General features: G+C 35.8%; 1 protein-coding gene across 3 annotated transcripts in view; it reads right to left on the reverse strand.

Moving 5' to 3' along the window:
* The window catches only part of CSMD3 (CUB and Sushi multiple domains 3), a 923,077-nt gene that overhangs the window by 390,042 nt on the left and 510,594 nt on the right, over positions 1-22,441 (reverse strand). The gene's annotated exons all lie outside the window — the stretch shown is intronic.

Below are 22,441 nucleotides of genomic sequence, written 5' to 3' on the forward strand. Positions count from 1 at the left end.
ACAGTTTCCCTACGGGGCCGCTCTGCTACGTGCACACAGCCTTATGAGGACCCAATGGGATAGCTTGCCTAAAGTCTCACATTTTAAGTGGCAGAAATGGATTTGAACCCAGATGTTATGGTTCCAGAATATGAGTTCTTAAGCATTATACCCTCTCCAAGAATAGTTGTGAAATAGACAAAGGAAGAACGGCAATAAAGAATTAGCATACAAAAGCATGTGGTTCTACTAGTAAGCAATATAAGCCATCTAAAAAGTTGTGTAGGTATACAGAACTACATAGACAGAAAATCATAGAATGACACAGTTACAGCTTTTGAATAATTTAAATTTTATAGTTGTATCATTATTGCAGGATTTGTGTGGTGGGTATTTTCTGTTTTCTTTTCAAGAACCATTCTGAACCCTTTTCTGCCCTGCTTGTTACCCCCGCCCCAAGGATGGGGGTAAAGGCTGACCCACATGGACCCATTAATAGGCTCCTATGCTACCCAACTTCCTGTGTGTACAATGGGTGGTCAGGAAAGAGGTGGCCCTGGCAGGAGGTCAGGGGAAGAGTGCAGTAAGAGAATTCCCCTCTCCCCTCCCTTCCCCAATTTCTTCTCTACTGGATCACCCTTTACTGAAAGCCAAGTTTATTTCAGGTGGCCTTCTCCTTACAGCTGCCCTCTGAGAGCTGTGGTTCTCATTCCTGAGGATGATAAGGACTCCCTACTATCACTAGCCAGGGATACTGTATAGCCCCTTCTTCATTTCCTTAAGCTCTGCCCAGACACACCCAGTGCGAAGGTGCCATTTGTTACCTGCAGTGTTCCTGAAAATATAATTTACCATTGAAATCTCAGTACAACACAAAGAAATAATTTAGTTAGCAGCCTACTGATACTTGATTTTATTTATAATATTTTATTATTTTTTAGAACATAAAATGGGGTTGAGATTCCTTTAACAAGGGTTGTCTCTATTGGGAATCCTATATAATAAAGAGCTAATATGCAAATACTCGCAACGCCCTCACACCTCGCGTTGTGGCCAGGGGACCTGAATCTGCACCCCCCACCCCAGCACTGGAGCCAGGGGACCTGAGGCTGCACTGGAGGACCTGAGGTAGTCACCTTGCCTGGCACCAGGCCGGGGGACCTGTGGCTGCACCCCCTGCCCAGCGAGGCTTCACGGGGGTGGGGTTGGCCGGGTCTGGGTCTCACGCGATTTCAAGGTGAACGCATGTGGGCGGGGAATTGACTCTGGGTCCCACGGTATACCCCAGGGAGATTTTCATATACATTTTACTAATTTTCTTTCACCTCTGACACTTCTGTTATAGAGAAAGGGCAAATAGCAATATTAAAATATTTCCTCTAACTAATTCCCATTTAATGTGCACGGAATTTGTGCACTGGGCCACTAGTTGGGTAAATACTATGCACCATTCACAACTAAATAAGAAACAAAGTGAGTAGCCATTTGCAGAGTCAGAGGTTGGGGCTCAAGGGATAGCAACTGGTTCTGCTCTTTTTCTTCCCTGCTGTAGAGGCAAAGAAATCAGAAGCTGAGAAAGAGGTGCTAAAATAAGTGAGAATGGAGATTAGAGGAAATATAAGAAGACTACTGGGAAGACTCTCCTGCAGTGAGCTGAGAACAAAATTGAAAATACAGGTTTAAATGACAGTGGCTAAAATTTGTACAACAGGACTCTTTCAACACCTATTTTTTTTTTTTTTTTAGTGACCAAGTAACTTTGATCTTTGATGCCTAAAGTAATAAACTTTAATTTAAATTCAATCAGATTTCCAACCAAAGACTAACATTTGGTCTTAAAGTGACATAGAAATTCTTATTGATCAATCTCTGACTTGACAACAGTTGACACTGTAATTCAAATACCTCACAGAGAAACTGTGTAGGTTAAAAGAAAGTGATCTGTGAAACTTGCAGTTTTGCTGATTCTTAATGTTAAGAAGCCTCTTGAGAATCTTATTACCTTAGCAACGGGCTTACAAAGGTTGTGGAATATTGAATCATGCAGCTAGAAAAGACCTTGTGAGTTAAACTCTATTTCACCTTCAAGCATCTCAGACAAATGAGACTACAGTCAACATTCAAAGGTATTTTGAGAGGGAAGTCTATAACTTCCTAGGAAAAGTGATGAAGGACATATTTATAATAATAAATGTGTAAAGTGTTTTATAATCATGATGAAAACACTGACATTTAAAAAGCTTCAGACTCTGCACAACCATTTAATGAAAAATATGCAAAATTCCGAAGGCTGGAAATATGCCCTGAGACAAGATTCCCAAAGTTGACCCTTTCACTGAGCTGGTATAGAAAGTACTGACCGCTGCAGTCAGTACTTAAATTATACACTCTTCTGAGATGTAGCAAATAGAGGCACTCACAAACAAACAAAACACCCCCACCCCAATTCTTAATCACATTTCAACTTAAAAATTATTGAATATGTTAATATGTTTAATAGAATTAAGAACTCTTTGTGATAAAAACAATGTGCTTTTCTTTGGTGCTAAATATAATGTAACTAGTGGCCCGGAGCACGAAATTCGTGTACGGAAGGGGGCGGTGTCCCTCAGCCTGGCCTGAACCCTCTCCAACCTGGGACCCCTCAGGGCATGTCTAACTGCTGGTTTAGGCCCGATCCCTGTGGCTCCTAACCACTCACCTGCCTGCCTGCCTGATTGCCCCTAACCACTCTGCCTGCTGGCCTGCTCGCCTCCAACTGCCCCCCCCACCGGCCTTCTCACCCCCAACTGCCCTCCCCGCCAGCCTGCTCACCTCCAACTGCCCCCCCTACCGGCCTTCTTGCCCCCAACTGCCCCCCACCCCACCAGCCTGATCACCACAACTGCCCTCCCCACCTAGCCTGATTGCCCTTAACCACCTCTGCCTCGGCCCCAACACCATGGCTTTGTCCGGAAGGATGCCTGGAAGGTCTCCCGGTCTAATTAGCATATTACCCTTTCATTAGTATAGATTTGACATATCATTAACTTGAATTTGTTTCTTATTGTTGTATTTATTTATTTGTGGCAAATCATTTATATTCCGTCATCTCAGTGCCCACGTCTAAATTTGGAGAGTAACTGAGGGACCTACAGCTAATGTCTGTGGTTACAAAAAAAAATAGTTTCCTAGCCTTCATAGGTGCCATGGTCTGAATGTGTCCCCTCCAAATTCAGATGATGGTATTAGGAGTCGGATCCTTTGAGAGGTGATTAGATCAAGAGGGCAGAGCCTCATAGATGGGATTAGTGCTCTTATTAAAGAGGTTCCAGAGAGAGCCATTGCCTCCTTTCACCATGGGAGGACACAGTCAGAAGGTGCCAGTTACAATTCAGAGAGAGAACTCCCACCAGGCGGTCACTCTGCTGGCACCATGCGCTTTGACTTCAAGCCTCCAGACGTGAGAAATAAATTCTTATTGTGTATGAATTACCCAGCCTCTGGCATTTTGTTATAGCAGCCCAAGTGGACTAATAGGATAGGTATACAAACTATGAATTTGGATTATATAGCATTTTGCTCCAACCCAGTGATTATCAGACTTTTGGCCATTAGTTTCCTGGGGTTTTATGTAAGATCCTACTCAACAATTATAACTCTACCCTCTTTCTTTCTCAAGAGAACATGCGGGAATACAGGGGAGTGGAACTAAGGGTACTTACCAACTCAAAAGTACTTAATAAATTCACTTAGTTCATTATTTACTAAGGACCAACTGTGCACTGTGTACCAAGAGGGTTTGCCATGAAGTATAACCACAAAAGGGTGTATGTCAATAATCCCAGTTCTTAAAAAACACAGTCTATAATAGCTGCCAAATAGATGTTTTAAATATATGTTTTAATTTCTTGGCACACATTTTTAAGAGAAAGAGAAGAGATTATGTTCTGAACAACACCTATACTATGTTTGAAAACTCAAATCTCAAATCCAAGATAATTTGAGAAGTTGAATGTATTTCCTATGGATTCTGACTTAAAGGCTATTTTCCGTATAAAATGTCAAATGACATGTGATTCCACCTTCCTGACTTGCCCTGAGGTAGTATCCTTAAAAATTGACCTACTATTTATATATTTAAGGTCCTTCAAACAACTTCCTTAGCATTTTCCTTCAGTTTGGGACTAGGGTACAGTGTCCATGACAGGACAATATGGAGGGCTGATTGAGACTTGGATACCCAGGAACAAATGCTCAAGAGCATTTTCCCTGTAAAAATCTCATACGAATTGATAACATCAACGAGTAAGCCAGCTAACTACAGATAATTTCATTATCATTTTTTTCAGATACAGTGACCTTACCCATTTATACATCCATTCAATTAAATATTAGTATTTTTATTAAAAAAGATGTCTTGAAATTGTACTATATTCTAAATGTTGGGAATGTAGACTGAAGACAATATATTATTGCTTTCTAAGTATGCAGATACATAAAAGTATTATAAATACTGTAGTTTTAGAATAAGATATATAGGAGACCTGAGAAGCAAATGAACAATCCTGCTTAGAAATAGAAAGGCAAAAAAGATTCTATAAACTGAAACATGAAATAAGTTTGGGCAGATTTTCATGAATGTGTGTGGTTGAGGGGTTGGGTATAGGGTATGTGGTAGTTTTTGATATTTCAGGTAGAAGGAACAGTGTGACCAAAGGGATGATACTGTACAATGCCACAATTTGGAGAAGTGCAAATAGCTCAGTACTGCTGGAATTTGGGTGCAAGGAGAGTGAGGTACGAGATGAGGTTGGGCAGATGTGGGATGCCCTTGTGTATCATATAAAGGACATTTGACTTTATTCTAAGCAGACATAAGCCATTGATAAAGCATTCTAATAATGCATAGCCAGTAAATACTCCACAGACTGCAGGCACACTAATCTTGTGTAAAATGAACTAAACATAATAAAGAGTCAATCAAGAGACATGACCCTACTCCCTTACAAATGTATAGTCTAATAATGGACTAGTAAAAATGAAAGTATCAGGAAGAATGCCTTTTTATAAGAAGACTCAACATAGCATTGTTCACTTGCAGCCTCACTTAACCTGTCTATTCGTTAAACATTTTCCGTTGAAGTACCTTAAATGAAAGAACAAAGTGAAATATAGATTTTTGTCTAAATCTCTATAGCTACCTGTTTAAAAGAGGTTGCAAGCGGGGGTAGATCAATATTTTTTGAACTGTAATACCAATCAAAGTAAATGGATTTTTCTTTTGAAAGAAACGTAACTGCTAGGAGCCTAAGAGCAGCCATCAAAAACATTTAAACATTTATTGCTCTTACTGTATCTACCAGGTGGTAAAAAGGAGTTATAATTATTTGAAGGCATAGCTATAAAACAAGTAAGAAAAATCAACCACTCTTATTACTTAAAAAAAGACTACATTGAGAAAGCCAGAGTGCAACAAATGAGCAGAATATGCCTTCTGTCTTAAAAATAATAACACTGCTACAGTATTAGGCCTTTATGGAATTAAGCACTGGCTCTATTCGTATGACTTTTTCAATCTAAGAAACAGGTATTGAGCTCCCATATGTGCTGAGCTAGTCATTGGGGGTTGGAGGGAAGTATATTAGATGAATTGAACTAGGCATTTCCTCAAGAAGATAAACACAGCATTTAATTAAGGCTTTTTGAAGCACTGGTGAGAAATATGGAAATAACAAATAAATACAACATGAGCTCTTTGGATGTGGTTTCTTCATATAATTTAGGTTTTTAGGGCTACTATGATAAGCACTATTTCATTGAATCTGGCTGTATTTCAGTTTCCAGGGCCTCTGTGCCAAACAAAATTTTATTTTCTGAAGAGGACCCTATATCAATCATACATATCTTAGTTTGAATTTGAATTATTATATAACTTCTTGCAAGTTATCTTCTTGCAAGTTGTGAATTTTAATCATCAAGTAACTTCTCATAAGTAAAAAAAAAAAACACTGAATAAGATATAGAAAGTATTTTACAAATAAAAAGTACAAATTGCCAGCTTTATATAAAAATAGTCACAAGAATGTAAGGCACAGCACAGGGAAGATAGCCAATAATATTATAATAATACACCATGTATGGTGTCAGATGGGTACTAGACTTATTGGGGGATCACTTCATAAGGCACATAAATGTCTAATCACTATAGTGTACGTCTGAAACTAATATAATATTATATATCAATTGTAATTTAAATTCTGGAAAAAATTAAAAATTTAAAAAAGAAAAAAATGTATTACCAGGCAAATTTCAGCCTTCATGAGGAGATTTTCCTTGAAATGCCCTAAAATAAGCCAGAATACTGTAAGTGGAGACCACATCAACAATGAGAATATAGTACATCTCAAAATATTTAGACAAAATCTAGGCACTGAGAAATAGAAAAAAATAACGAGAGAGAAAAAAGTAGGAGCAGCTGAACTAGTTCAATGGGTTGTGGACTCCTTGAGCAGTAAACATTTCTAAATTATCTTCATATGCCTGGGACCCAGCAAATGGGAAGCGTCTGATGTGTTATTTTCTCTTCTTTGTTTTAATGAACCATAAGGGAAATCAGAGGTAGGGAAATTGGAAATCAAAGCCGGACCTCATTAGAAACTCTACTTTATACTAATTATTTGTAACTGTACTAATCCCAAGCATCATGATCTGGATTTATGAATAGGTGCTGTATTAGATTTACAGAGAAACATCATAAATAAAAGTATGACATATTATCTCCATCATTTTTTTTAAAATAGTTATTTACTACTTGTATATCAAGACATTCTAGAAAAAAACTGATTTAGGACATCCTGTCTGACTATTATGTGACTGGTGGTCGGTGTGCCTCCGTGGATTGATATATATGGGGACAGGAATGAAGGAGAGAAAAATTGTGTGCAGAGGCCTGAGGGGAGAGAGAAGAGAGACAACAATTATTGAGGAACTGATTTTTGAACCTTTGCTGACCCATGGGAAAGATTTTGATTTCAGAGAGTGAAGTTGGGGTTAGAAGAAAAATTTGTGATTCTGGGAACAAGTCAGTGGTGCTGTAGGCTTTAGATGAAAAACAAGAAAAAAAAAAAGAAAACTTGTGCCACTCATGTCTACCACTCCAGGCATTCTCAGGGTTTAAACTGTGAGCTCACACGACCAACAATTGAAAGGTAGTTTAGTCAGAAAAGCAGGATTCTCAGCAAAACGTTATTTTGATTAAAATAATAAAACATAAATAAATAAAAATGTCAAGTTGGTGGAGGAAAAACCAATTATAGTTCAATTTGGTAATTGTAGACTGATCCAATATTTCAAGTAATCTCTTTAGGAAACTCAGTTACTTTCTATTAAACAGATCTCAGTTCTATTAAACATATTACAGTTTAAGAGGCTGATTTATGTAAATCTTTTATCTTCTCCTGCTCTTCTTCAAAGTGGTTACATAAAGGGGTGGGATTAAGTGACATAAAAAAGACTAGCAAGCCCTGGCTTGTGTGTTCAGTGGTTAGAGCATCAGTCCATGTACAGAAGGGTCTTGGGTTCCATTCCTGGTCAAGGGCATGTACCTGGCTTGCAGGTTAGATCCTCATCCCTGCTCTGGGCCATTGATGTGTCTCTTTCACATCAATGTTTCTCTCTCTATCTCTCCCTCTTTCCCTCCTTCCATTCTCTATAAAAACTAATAGGGGCCAGCCGACATGGCTCAGTGGTTGAGTGTTGACCTATGAACCAGGAGGTTACTATTTGCTTCTCGGTCAGGTAACATACCTGGATTACAGGCTTGATCCCCAGTGTGGGGCATGCAGGAGGCAGCCTATCAATGATTCTCTGTTATCACTGATGTTTCTATCTCTCTCTCCTCTTCCTTCCTCTCTGAAATAAATACAAATATATTTAAATATAAATAAATAAAATGATTATCTTTAAAAAATGAATAGGAAAAATATCTTCAAATGAGGATTTAAAAAGAAAAAAGATAAAAAAGACTAGCAAGACTAAGGAGGCCAGTAACTGTCCTATGTCTTTTGATAGTTTTGTTGTCACTGATGAAGAGTCACTGGCTTAATATCTTAATTGGCTTGATGAGTTTTCAGGTGAAATTATTCCAGTCTAGAATTTTGGGCATTCAAGGATTCTGGCCATTTGCTCTCAAGGTATCTGGCTTTGCAGCTTTTAACTTGGTTCTCTGAGGGTCCAGCCATTAGAATTATAAAGAGCTCTGCATGTATTCACTAGGGCAGGCAGGAGATTCTACATCCCCACACATGTCCAGACTGTGTGGAACAAAAACAGAAAAACAGAGTCTGAAGTTTCCCCCATACCTAGGAAAAGGGAAGTTGGATTCACTCTGGCCTGAAGATTTCTCCATCCAACTCAGCACTTGGAAAGCTGGTTATTACTCTGTCATTGAAGCATAGCCTTACTTTTCCCCACAATTCCTCAAGCTGATGGTGGTGCTGGCTCTAGGCTTTTTATTTTCTCTACTTCATATTCTTCTCCTCTATTGTAATGAGTCTAAAGATCTAACTTGCACACATTTACACGGGCATCTCTATAAACTATGGAGGAAGCTCTGTGGTGATAGGATTCATAAGTAAACAATTTATAAAATGTATTTTTCTCTCTGACAAAACCTGGATTTCAAGACTATTTTCTCAACTTAACTCAAAATCACACTAGGGTAGGCAAAAGCTGAGCTACCCTCTTCTCTTTGCATTACTACCTTAGTAACTCCTGTCCCGATGCCCTTGAGGCCTATGGACTTGGTGACATGGATGACAGTTATATACATAGCAATGCAAGAGAGAAAAGGCTCATATAACAAAACTTAATTTCATTCACATGTTTGGAATTCAGACTTTTCACTACTTCACCTTGAAAATTCCTACTCATTCTTCAAGACTTATGTAAGGCGTCATTTCAGGCAGCCTTTATTGTACCCCATTTTTAGCAAATCATTTCTGTTTGCTCTAAATGCTAAGAGTAAGTATTAAAATGACCTATTTAGATGTACCTGACCCCACTTTTCTGAAAGTCTGTAGATATGGGAACCTTGCCTATTTCATCTTTTTATTCATCTACTTCATTAACACAGTGCATGGGACACAGTAGGCAATTTAAACAGTTCTTAAAGGCAAATATAAATCTATTTATAAGATTAGAATTAGTGTTGTTGCTATTAAAAAAAAAAGATTTATAACTGAATGCCTTTCCCTCATTTTTTTTTTCTTTTCTTAATTGATCTTAGAGAGAAGAAGAGAGAGAGAAATAGACAAAGAGATAAAAAGATGGATCGGTTGCCTCCCGTATGTGCCTGACTGGGGATTGAATCTGCAACCTGAGTATGTGCCCTGACCAGAATCAAACCTGCCACATTTTGTTGTATGAGACAATGCTCCAACCAACTGACACACACTGGCTAGGGCTGAATACCTCTTAATAGAGCAGAAATTATTCATCTAAAGTATTTTTTAAAAATTTCATGGAGATGTTATTCTGTTATCAAAATACAAGAAATCAAGTAATCATATTTGTTATAACCATTCTAATTATATCAAATTTCATGTGAAAGAAAATTTAGTTCTTTAGATATATATAGAAAATTAGAAGTATGATTATATAATGTAAAAGTAATGTTTATTTTCCAGAAAGATATTACAATTTAAGGCAGGAAGGTTGGCAATATAGCAAGGCCCCAAAGAATGCAAGGAAAGAAAAGTAAAGGAGTAAAAGGAATTAATAAGATTTAAAGTCCTTTGCAGGTAGCATTCTAGAGGTGAATGACATATAGTCAGTTAGGTGTATCCAGGTGAGATTTGAAAATTCAGAGAGACAGAAGGCATCCTGATCATCTTCCCTGTGCTTTCTGTTCATGAAGGCACGCATGAACATTGGGTTTCCCTAGAGTTGAAACCCATTGTCCAGTCATGATTTCAAAGGCATTGATTCCTGAAAGGAAGCCTTGTTGACATCCATGTGAACACTCTGACTTCCCACCCTCCTGACTGTGGTAGAGATAGCATCCATTTGTCAGTTTGTTTCTTGCCATTGTCCTGGAAGTCTCTCATGAAAACCAGATCTAGAACCATCTCTTTTGGCCTTCTAACAACTTCATAAAAACAAAAAACAAAACAAAACAAAAGTTAGCCCTTTTTATTTAAAATGGCTAGAGAAGATTTTTTTTTCAAATTATTCTTCATAAGACATTAAAACCATCTACAATAAAAGCCAAATATTACTTAGTTCACTTATAAAATAATTTTCTAAACATTTATATTTTAAAGAGTTCTAGGCCAATGTCAATCCCAAATACACACAAAGAACTATATACATTCACCTACAGAACAAGTTCTGGACTGAGATACTTGTAGTTCAACTAAGTAGCTCATTCCCTCTCCAGACTGTGGGCAATTTATGCAATAAGCATTCCCTGAAACTATGTGCCAAGCACAGATTCTTACCAAAAAAAATATGTTGGCTGAGAAGCTCAAAGTCTAGATTTCAGATAATGTAAATATAGGTAATATTCTAATGTAACTATATACACACACACACACACACACACACACACATACATATATTTATCCAAATTTCTATTAAATAATATGGAAGTGGAGAGAGAATAATCTTCAAGGGAAGTTTAGATGACTTTACTATTCTGAAATGATCAGTTTGGAATATATCATCATCCTTCACTGTAAATGATTCTATTGTTACACTTTCTATAAAGTCTACTTCAATTTCCCAATTCATCTGTGATCCTATTGTGCTTTAACATTGGAATAAGGCCTACGACAAAGTCAGTCCCCATGCATATGGTGAAATGCCAATATTAAGTTAGAAGTGCTCCCTCTGTATCTTGCTTTCCCATATTTTCATTAAAATAAAGAAAGGAAATAAAGTCGTGTGTGTGTTTGTGTGTATAGAGTGAGAGAGACAATGTACATCGATATGGCAAAATCTTGAAAACTAGTGAACAGTATATCAGTACCACTTTTATCATTCTTCCTAGATGTCTTTCAATTTAAAAATTTTTTAAATAAAAATAAAAAAACAAACCACTCACTTAAAATAAGTCATTATTCATAAGTTAGTATACATATTAATAGTAATCACAATAAAACAGATGTCATAATTTAAAGAATATTAAAATGATTCATTTCTAACTGAATATAAAAAAATCAAAACACATTTTCTTTTGTATGTCCCTGAATATATACAATATAATAGTCTAAAATAAAGACCTAAGTTAGTGATAAAAAATTCAGATGACATATTTTGTAAGTGACAAGCAGGTTACTTAACCATTTGTTGACGGGTAACAAAAAATAAATTATCTGTCAATGCATCTGTACAATGTAGAGTTAAATTATCAGTTTTAAATCTGAAAATCTATAAATGCCATAATCATTAACTTAAGCATGTAGAACTATTAACACAGAGAGTAAGAAAAAGGAACACTGATATTACAGATCCCAACAAAAAAATGATGAGCACTCATTTTCTCATGATTTTTCTTGTCAATAGTGACAGAATATGTGCTTTCCCTATTTCCTAATAAAGGAGCTATTCTGTCCTGTGCAACCAATAGGTCAAAACACGTCAGTACATTTCTCACAGGCATTTCAATCTGTATTTTCTAGTTCTCGTGGTGAGTATATCAGACTTGACATGTCACATCTCCCACTCATGAAGGCAGCAAATGGCTTAGCTGATATATTTCATTAAAGTGTAAGATAAATTCTAAACATCAAATGCCGACAACTATTTTTCCTTCTTGTCAAGAAATAAGGGTATTATTCTCTATGGGTATCATCAGGAGCCATTTTTTCAGAGTTCAACCCACGTTGCTACAGTGGTTTTAGATGCAATAATGAGCTGATATTAATGTGGGAGGAAACCGAGTTTAGAAGCACAGGCTTTGGAGTCTAGCTATCTAGGTTTAAATCTCCCCTTTGCTACTGATGATTCTGTACTTTGGATATTTTACTTAAAATTGCGAAGACTCAGTTATGCCATGCCTACCAGAAGGAACACAATAATAACCACTTCATAGAATTATTAGCATGCTTAAATCACATAATTAATACATCACATTGTCTGGCACATACAAAGCACACAGGTTTTGTTATTCTGTAAATATCTATTGAACACCCAATCTGTGCCATGTATTGCACTAGGCACTTGGGACATTGTAGTGAACAAAAGAGAACCTCAATCGCACCTCTTTCCCCAAAAACAATGTAAATGGCACAGAAACCTTATTTTCTTTAATCTGGCTTTTCCTTTTGATTTGTTTTCCTTTGAGTCAAACTGGCCTCACCCAGTGCCTTGACTCACTCATTTCCCTCTCCCTTGGTTTAACCATTAAGCCTTCAAGATAAAGAGGTTCTGGTCAGTATTCAGTAGTCTTAGGTACAAGGTCCTGGGTCTATTGACTACAGAAACAGAATTTTTCAATCAAACCACATATAATATCTTGGCCTCAGTTGTGTTTTAGCTCCAGACCCAGAAAAGCAGAAGGATCCCACTGAACAAATCCTTGTGAAGTTGGACATAACTCTATTGCTGATATCAGTACTAGATGCAATGATCAATTACCCCCTATCCTAGAACTAACCAATCAGTAGAGACCACGGCACTAACTCACCATGATTAATGATTCCCCCTCACCACTCCCCCCCCCCCCCTATGTAATCCATCCCCTGGAAGCCATCGGGGAGCCAGGCCTTTGACCATGAGCTACCTGTACTCCAGGCATAGTGCCATCTCCTAAATGAATCTTTACTTTCTTGGTTGAAGACACCTGTTTGTTTGTTATTGGGCTTTGATGTGCACAGGTAATTGCACCCCTTCAATCCAGTAACAAGAGGAAAACAAAAGACAAAGAGAAACACCAGCCCTTGGGGAGTTTATATTAGAGTAGACAGAGAAAGACAAGACAATATAAACATGATAATTTATAGTATATTAAAAGAGATAGCACCATGTGTAGATAAATAGAGAATAGGGAAATTGTGGAGAGGTAAGTGGGTTACAATTTTTAATAGTGTTTAAAGCAAGACTCCATAAAAAACGACATTTGAGCTGAGAATGTAAAAGATGAGGGAGTTATCATGCATCTATAAAGGGAAAGGCTCGAAGTCCCTGAGCTGAAAACAGCAAGGGGGACACAATATGACTTAAGTTTTGAAAGGATCATTTTAGCTGCTGTGTTGATGGGTACAAAAGGTGGAAGCAGATAAATTAATTAGGAAATTATTGCAGCAATCTAGGTGATTGGTGATGGTGGCCTGACCACGCTATGAGCAGTGAAGGTGGTGAAACATGATTGGATTCTAGATATATTTTCAAAGTGGAGCTAATAGGATTTGCTGATAGATGAGTTGAGGTGGGACAATGAGAGAAGGAAGTTAATCAATGATATCTCCAATCATTTTGGTCTTAGTAAGGAAGGATTAAATTTCCATCAACTGAGATGGAAAAGACTATAGGTAAAACAGTTTGGTAGAAAATCAGTTCAGTTGAGTTTGGGAAATCTGTTAGTTATCTAAGTGGAAATATCAAGAAAGCAGTTGAATTTCTGGATCTCGAGCTGTAGATGGCAATGTATATGTGAGGTAACATATGGATGGTATTTACAACAGACCACCAGATGGAATCATTGAGGGAATGAGTTACAGAAGAGAAGAGGACTAAGGGCTGCAAAGATTAAGTGACTGGGCAGAGGAGGAGAAAGTGTGGTAGGAGAAAAACGCAAAGTGCAGTGCTCTGGAACACAAGTGCATAGAAGGAAAGAGGAAAGCCGGGTACTTAATGCTGAGTTAACTACTGCTGATTTGTCAAGTAAGATGTGTAGAGAATCAACTACCAGACTTAGCAAATGTGGAGGTTATTTTTTACCTGGACAAAGTAAGTTTTAATATCACCATGGCAGTAAAGACTTGTCTGAAAAAATGGATTTAAGAGACTGTGGGGAAAGGCAAATCAAAGATAAGCAAGAGTAAACAATTCTGCTGAGAAATGTTGTAGCAAAGAGAAGCAAAGATATGGGGTAATAGCTAGCAAGGGAATCAGGGTCAAAATAACTTATTTTCCCCTTTTCTTTCTTTCTTTCCTTTTTTCCATCACCATTTATCCCTTTTTGTATGATTAAGGGGATAAGTCTATAGAGATAGAAAGTTTGTGCAGGAAAAACAGGGAAGACTGGCTGGAGCAACGTTCTGGAGCAAGCTAGAGGCAGTGGGTTTAGTGTCCTAGTAGAGGCTCTAAATAAAAGCGTTGCTATTTTATTTCTACAAACAGTCAGAAAGACACCATAAGTAGATTAAAAAATTGAATATCTGTGTAGATCTAGCAATAGGTATGGCAAATAATTAATGTCAACTAAAATAAGACTAACCCTAATGGGAAACTTGTGAATGCTAATTAGTTCCTTAACTTATCCCATAGTAATTCAAATGGAAGCTGATTGAATATAAATCTACTGAATCTAAACCATTTTTACAAAACATATTTATACAAACTAGTTTCTAACTCAACTGAAGTATATTTTGTTTTTTATATTATTTTCTATAAATTAAAATGGTAATTGACCAGCAACTGCTTTTATTTGCTTTTGTAACATCAAGATGTAGTACCTCAAAATTTCTTACCTAATTTAGAACAAAGAAAAAAATATCCAAAGCATTTATTTCCAATTAACTGTTATATAAGGTATAAAATTCCAGTTAATTTGGATTTTAATTCACTAAACATGTATTTCTTAATAAGTTTTAATGAGTGAAATGAGACTTAGGCAGGAAAGAAGAAATGTAACATTGCAAATTGTGTATTATTGTTCTGAGCATGCAGGCTACTTCTTATTGAGAGATATCAATAGCAATTATAGAATTACTGTTTAGGTAGGTGAGGCCATTGATACTAACTAGCATATCACCTCTGCTTCCTCTTAGGCTTAAAGTGCATTCTTAGTATTTAGCCATTGACTATGAGTTGGGTCAATACTCAAGATAATTTTATTAGTGTATGAATGTGAAATTCTAATCCCCAAAGTGATGGCATTAGGAGGAGGGGCCCTTGGGAGGTGACTAAGCCATAAGGATGGAATCCTTATGAATGGGATTAGACTCCTTATAAAGGACTCCCCAGAGAACTGTTCCCTTGCTCCTTATGCCATGTGAGGACACAGAGAGAAGTTTGCAAACTGGGAAGGGGTTTTCACCAGATATCAAATTTACCAGTGCTGTGATCTTGAACTTCCCAGCTTCTAAAACTGTGATAAATAAATAAATGTCTTTAATTTACAAACTCCTCATTCTATGGTATTTTCATTCTAACAGACTGAATGGACTAAGGCAGGGAGGTAGTTGGAGAAGATGCAGATAGAGAAAGGGTCATACATCTTTGTAAGCCTAATACTGAGAAGAGTGCCTGGTGCACCATATACTGGTACACCAGTGCCTGTTGATTCGATATTAATTAGATTCAGATTGTATTTTGGAAGAGGGAGCATTGCTCATCTAACTAACAGGATTTTAGTCTTTACTACTTTGAAGTGCTTCTTTATCCCATACCATTATTTGCATAATTAAGATAATAAAGTGATTGAGTAATCCAAATACTATAGAACCCTCTTTAAATTAAAGCAAATGGTGCAGATAAAGTGATTGAGTGATTTGATAATTGATGTATGGTATTAAATATAATAATTAATAACATCAGGCAAGAAAATTATGCTACATCAAATGGATAAAGATAAGAACCAATGAGGATAAAATTCAAGACAAAATGGCTGATTGAATCTTACTTTATTCCTCAATTTAATTTATGACCAAATAAATAAAGAATTAAAGGCACAAGGACTATGCTACTTAATTTGTTTAGCATCATTCTTTAGGCATTCCTAAACCTCAAAAATACAGATATCATTAAGTAGTCTCATATGCTATTAAATATACTCTTTTTTTTAATTCTACATATGTATTGAATCAAAGCCAAAACTATAAAAATGTATAATTACCAATGATCATTTTATTTACAGGGAGTTTTCTTACACTGTGTTAAGGCCCTATATAAAATCAGCAGCAACAATTTGTCAAAGAGATAAATTGTGTCCTGCATCTGATTTTCCACCAACTGAATATAATTAATTGGTTGTAGTGCTACAGATATGAGATTCTGAGCAAAGCAACATAAACATAAAGGATCTCTTTTATTGAGTAATCATAATCTTCTGTGGTTTCTTTCCAACTCTGTTTAACATGTGAACAAGATATTTTCTGTTGAATTAAACTCACAAAGAAGATGATTGAGCATTTAAACTTGGAGAATGTTACATAATGCTTCAAGATTCTTAATGACTTCAGTAGAAATGGCATAATTTTCCTTCATAGTTTAAAATTGGCTTTTTAAAAAATGCTTACCATCAGCCAATAAGTATAATTAAAAAGGATAGAATCAAAACTAATTGTTCCCATTTTCACACTAATGCCATTGTATATTTGTTATTTCACAACACATGATTTTTGTGACCTAGGGTTGATTATATAGCATTAGTCTACTTTATATTACTTTTCTGAAATAAGTACACTTCACCCAATCTTGTTCAAAATGAAATGCAACAGTGAAATACTGTTGGCTTCCAAATGATATTTTTAAATCATTTAAATTGTGGATTCACTATATGTGAAGTCATATCATTAACCAAAAAAAAGTGATTTTGAATAAATCAGTTAATTAAATCTTAGTATTGAAAATGTGATTTATCATATTTTCTAGACTGTGAAATCTTGGGCTGTGTTGATATCAATTTGGACTTATCTGGTATAGTGCTAATTTCCTTTCCTACAAGCATTTTCTTCTTGTTTTTCTTTAATCATAAAAACAAAAGGCATTAACACTGGTTAATTGATGATAGTTATGTGACAGAAAATGAAGATCATTTGGAAGTGTTATTGGTGGAAGTGGGGTTCTTAGGGTACCCTGGAGTAAGAATTTCCTGAGGCCCCCGTAGAAGGATGAGATATTGTAGAAAGCTTTATTTCTGTGGAATCGAACCCCTGAGTTTCCAAGGTCCCATTTCCCTTTGTCCCACCAAGGAAAAGGTCCCATTTTGCCTTCAGCAAGGTTAAGATCAAAACCAGTGCCCAGAGATTCCATCCCATGCTGGAGCCCAGGAAACTGCTAGCAGTCCTCTTGAAACTACATGGGAGGAAGCACCTAAGGATGGAGGTGCCACAACGAAAATGAAAGCAAGGAAGGAGGGTGACAAATCACTCCTGTTCAGAAACTCAAACCCTAATCAATCTTCTAAATTAATCCAGTTGGGGTGGCATTGCTATTATCTTTCTCTGTGACAAGAAATAGATAGTAGCCGTTACAGATACCTGATGTTGCTCTCTTAGGCTACCATATCAATGTTACTGGTAATCTCATTTTAAAGAGGAAGGATTTATTCTAAAAGTGAAGTAAATGCGTCAAGTTCTCCTGAGGTACAGAAATTTTACCATTACTGCATCCACAAATGACAACTAATAAAAATAACCACCCGCTGAGAACGGTCATACCATAGTGATGACATGAAAGAGCAGAGAATATTTATCAGGAAGCTTGGTAGAATTTCAAATTCTACATCTGTATTGGTACATTATATGTACACAAATCTTGGTTTCCTACAACTGATGCTTCATCTTTATTAGTATGAGTTTATATGTTAGATAGCACGTGAACCACCGAAGATGTACGAATTAGGAATAACACCCCTTATAGGAAAGCATTTTAGACAAATTCAGTTTTAAAAGTTCTTGTTGAGTCACATCTTTGAAATTTGTTCTGGTTCCACAATTATTTTGTAACTCTACAAAATATACATCTACAACCTGAATTGCAGAAATCTTTCTATAATCTCCTGTTCTTTTATAGTCCTGTAAGGTAAAATGCCAATTCTCACTGCATTTTCCACAACATATTCTACAGCTTGTTAATCCACCCTCACTAGAAATATTTTTTTTCAGAAAAAAATATACTTGTTCTAATTCTTCAGGCAATAATCTGCAGTAACATGCTCCATGAGCATTTGTTCTTTGACTTGAATTGGATTATCTGGATTAATATAAAGTAAATCCACAGGCAGATTATTGAAAGAAAATTGTCAGTGTTAAAAGGCGTACAGCAAGAGTAGGAGTCAGTGCGATTGAAGGACTAATGTTGAAAAAACCTGTCTAGATCATGCCCATGGATGTTACAGGCGAATTAACAAGACAAGCAGAAATGGTTTAGGACATTGCCTTGACTATGCCAATGCCACTATAATTCTGTCTCATGGCCAGTATAAGGAAAGTCCAGTCATACTGATTAATTTCAAAGTTCTTTTCTGCTGTTGTGGAGTGATGAAAACAGCAGGAACAATGAAATAATGTATTGCTCATCTTTTATCAGGTGGCATTAAGTTTCTAGCTATACCCTTGAGACCACACCTTTGCAACAAAGTGAGGAGAAGATTCATTATTCTTTTGACATCAAGATGCTAAGAGAGTAAACTTGTATCAGCACAAACTAACATAACAGATACATCCTCAAAACCTTTAAGAGTTCTCTCCCAACTAAGATAGGAAGGAAGTGGTGATATGCTGAAAGGGCTGGTGTCCACTAATTTTAGTGATTTTGATACTTTTTAATTGAACTAATTCAATTAGATTAATTTGGGATGACATTTACCAAGAATAGACATTGTCCCAATAGATCTATTTTAGAAGGCCTGCATATCAAATAATAATTATTCCCACAAATTATTTTAATTCAATCTTCACTTAAAAAGTAATGGTTCACTCTATAAAATTTGATCAAGAGAGATAGTAAAACCCACTGGTATAACCTTATACGGTTAGTAAGAACTATCAAATTTTTATCTTACAATAGACTAAGTGCATATAAAAAGAATATATAATTTACTTAAACTGAGGATGATCAAGTAAAGGGTAGGATTGCTTTCAATATTTATTTTTAAAATATCCAGTAATTTTTATGTTAACCTTTTTCAGTTACAAATGTGTTTGACTTTTTAAATTTTATCAACTATCCCTTCACAAGTGTGACTCTATCTCCAAATTATAAATTATATTTGGAAGATAGCAATAGTAAATAATATTATGACCTAGTAAAATAATAATAGTTCTCCCTCTAACAATACATGTCCATCCTTCCCCTTATTCAGCAAAAATGAGGGGGGGGGGATATACAATTGTGCCATTCCAGATTCATTAGGTCAATAGTTTGATGCATAATTTATTTGACAATTAAAACAAATTTTTATATTTCTGTTTCAGCTAAAAAATTTAAGTTTGGAAAAAAAAAGTTTTTCACATAGTGTTTGCTAGTTGTTTTTAAAATGAACTTGATGTAAAGTCTTTCATAAAGGAAGATCCTCTTTGTAATATCAGTAAGACTAAGCAGAGAATACAGTATTTGTAAATGTCGCCTGCACAATTACAAATAGGATAAAGCTCAATTATGCACAAATGAATTGAAGAACTTTAAGGAAAACTGAGAAAAGCATAAATTTGTAAATTTTATGGTAATTGGAATTTATCTAATAAAAAACTAATAATGTGTGTAGTTACTACTTTTTTAAACATCGTATTATAAAAAGAGCTTTTAGCCCTATGATAGTGAGATTATGCTAATTCTATTCAGAAACAGAGGCGAAACGTAGGGAGGGAGAGAGAGAAAACCAGTGAGACACTTTTCTTGGAGATTTGTACTTGTAAAATGCAGATAATAACAAACTCTCAGAGAGGATCTGTGAGGCTTAATTAATTTCTTCAGAGTTTCATGGACATGAGAAAACGTACATGTCGTCTGGGCATTTCATCAGTAATGCTCCTCCGGGAGTTTTCTTTGGTATTATCTGAGGAGGCCAGATGGGAGACTTTCAGGTTACTAAACACCAAGAAGGAGTTAGAATAGAAACACCGAACTGAATAACAAAACAAGTGAATTAAAAGCTAGACCCTTGCATGGACCCTAGAGCAAGTGAAAAAGTTCACCACTTGGGGATGGCATCGGGACCAAATAAATTGACTTTATAAGTTATAGTTTAACAAAAAGAAAACACACACATACACACACACACATATTTGTATGTAAGCTGAAGGTCCTGAAAGAGAAGGAGAGAGGAATGGAGAGAGAGAGGAAAAAAGAAGATAAGAGAGATTTTTATATGTATATATCTTACATGAAGGAAAGAAAAAGTAAGGGGATGTAAGATGTGGGGGAGAGCAGCAGGATGAAGTGTGTATAGGTGAAAGTCATTGTTAAACTCTAATAAATAAATAAAATATGAATTCAGAAGGTTATAAATTCTAAAATGCTCAGAAAGCTGTTATATCACTTCAAAATAAAAAAATGCAGCAGAATTACGATTGATATTCAGAATCAAATGATTTAGTGAGCTGTGTAGTTCAGAGAAATCATAGAATATAAGATCTTCTAAGCAGGAATAAGTTGACAAAATTTTTGTGAGGATTTATTGGAAACATTTCCAGATAAACTATTCAGCAGGAAGTTTAGCAGATTGGAAATGGTCAACAATTTTTTTAGGAATTACTGTTATTCAAATTATAATGAATGCACTAGGTGAAGTTGCACTAATTTCTTGCTATATCCTTTTTTCTCTTTTATGTCAAATATTTTATGTTTAAAACATTAACTGTGAATGCCAGATACTTTAAGAAGTCATGGTTTGAGTGAGGAAGTTTTCTAAATTATTTTCAAACTTGGAACATATTTTCCCCACAGAATCAATGTTACATATAAATGTTTGTTCCAAAGGAAGTAGTTCATTATTTTAAAATATGACTAGCAGAGAGTAATTCATTCCCTGGATATTTGTTGAACAATACTTTATACTGTTGTGAGATAATATACCAGGGAAAAAAAAATACTAGAAGTTGGTCTAAAGCAGATTACTATTTAGTGGAGAGGATTAAAATACACAAATATGTGAGTATATGACAATAAATGCTATATAAGATAAATTCCAAGTACATGATATTTAATTCATAAGAGAGAAAATATCCTATCTAATAAAAGGGCAATATGCAAATTAACCATCACTCCATCACAAAGATGGTGGTGCCCATAGCAGCCGTGGTGCTAGATGCTGGTGTCGTTGCACGCCAGGCTGAGGGACCGCCCCCCCCCTTGCAGGAATTTCATGCACCGGGCCTCTAGTATTTAATAAAGTACTTCCTCCCATTACACTCATTCCTCTGTGCTTTTTACAGTTTACCAAGCAAAAGGCTATACACAGTGAAAGGCCCTTAAATTGATAAAAATGGAAGGAAGCATAAGGACAGCTCATTGCAAAGTCTTCTTTTTGTGTCTTGTTTTGAAAGTCCCTCTGGTGGTGTCAGAGAACATACATGAATTAAAAATATATAACAATTTAAAAAGCAAACAAATAAGAAAAATAATTGTTATTTGGGACTAAAGCATCCAATTCTGAGAGAAATGCTTGAGTGAAAAAATGAAACTAAAAATAACCTATATCCAAACCTCCTAGTTACTCTACCAATCTGGCTGCCCTACATACAGTTCAATGGACTTGAAGTTTTATAGGTGATGGCTATTTAAAGAATACTGAGAATTAAAATGAATCAATAGGCAGAATATCCTAGAAAAGCTAGCAAAGTACAATGAGAATGGAGCAAAAAAGTAGGTATAAGTTTGCCTTTTCTTGGCCCCAAATAACCCAGCAAACAAACAACTTAAGTATATTAAAACCGAATAGAAGTCCATGATCTTGCTAACAATGAAAAATAATTTGGATCAGAGGTTCCCATATAACTGTTAACTGAAGTAAGCCTGTAGTCAAATCTCAGATACCCATTTATCTTAATTTTATTTAACAAATCATTTACAGTTTTATGTCCCACATTTGTTCTAGACTGAATTCAAAGACATAATTCTTGCTGCCAAGCAGCTTATAGTCCAGGAGAAAGAAAGACTATGTAAACCAATACTTGATGAAACCTGCAGGTTGCAAAAAGGTGCTCAACAAGTTGAGGTCAGCTCTCTCTTTGAATGAGAGGTCTGGGTCTATTGGGTCAAAGTCATTTTAGGAAAATATATGTTTCAGGCAGAGCCACTCTAATATTGATCACTGTCACATTCTCGCTCACTTAATGGAGAAATCTGCCAAGAATAACATAATGCTTTTTACTGTTTTTACTGATTTATCATCCATCTGTAACTCTTTGAATAGGAGTTAGTTGTGGGCTAAGATGTAGGAGTTTAACACAAATCCTCATCCATGCATCAACAAAATCTAAAAATTATAATTCTATATTTAAGGACTAGATTAAGCAGGAAACAGATCATATATCAATTTTCATTTTCATTAAAAACTGTATTCAAATCCTCTTCTCTTTAAATAATACTT

This window comes from Eptesicus fuscus, chromosome 19 (assembly GCF_027574615.1).
Source record: "Eptesicus fuscus isolate TK198812 chromosome 19, DD_ASM_mEF_20220401, whole genome shotgun sequence".
Lineage (NCBI taxonomy): Eukaryota > Metazoa > Chordata > Mammalia > Chiroptera > Vespertilionidae > Eptesicus > Eptesicus fuscus.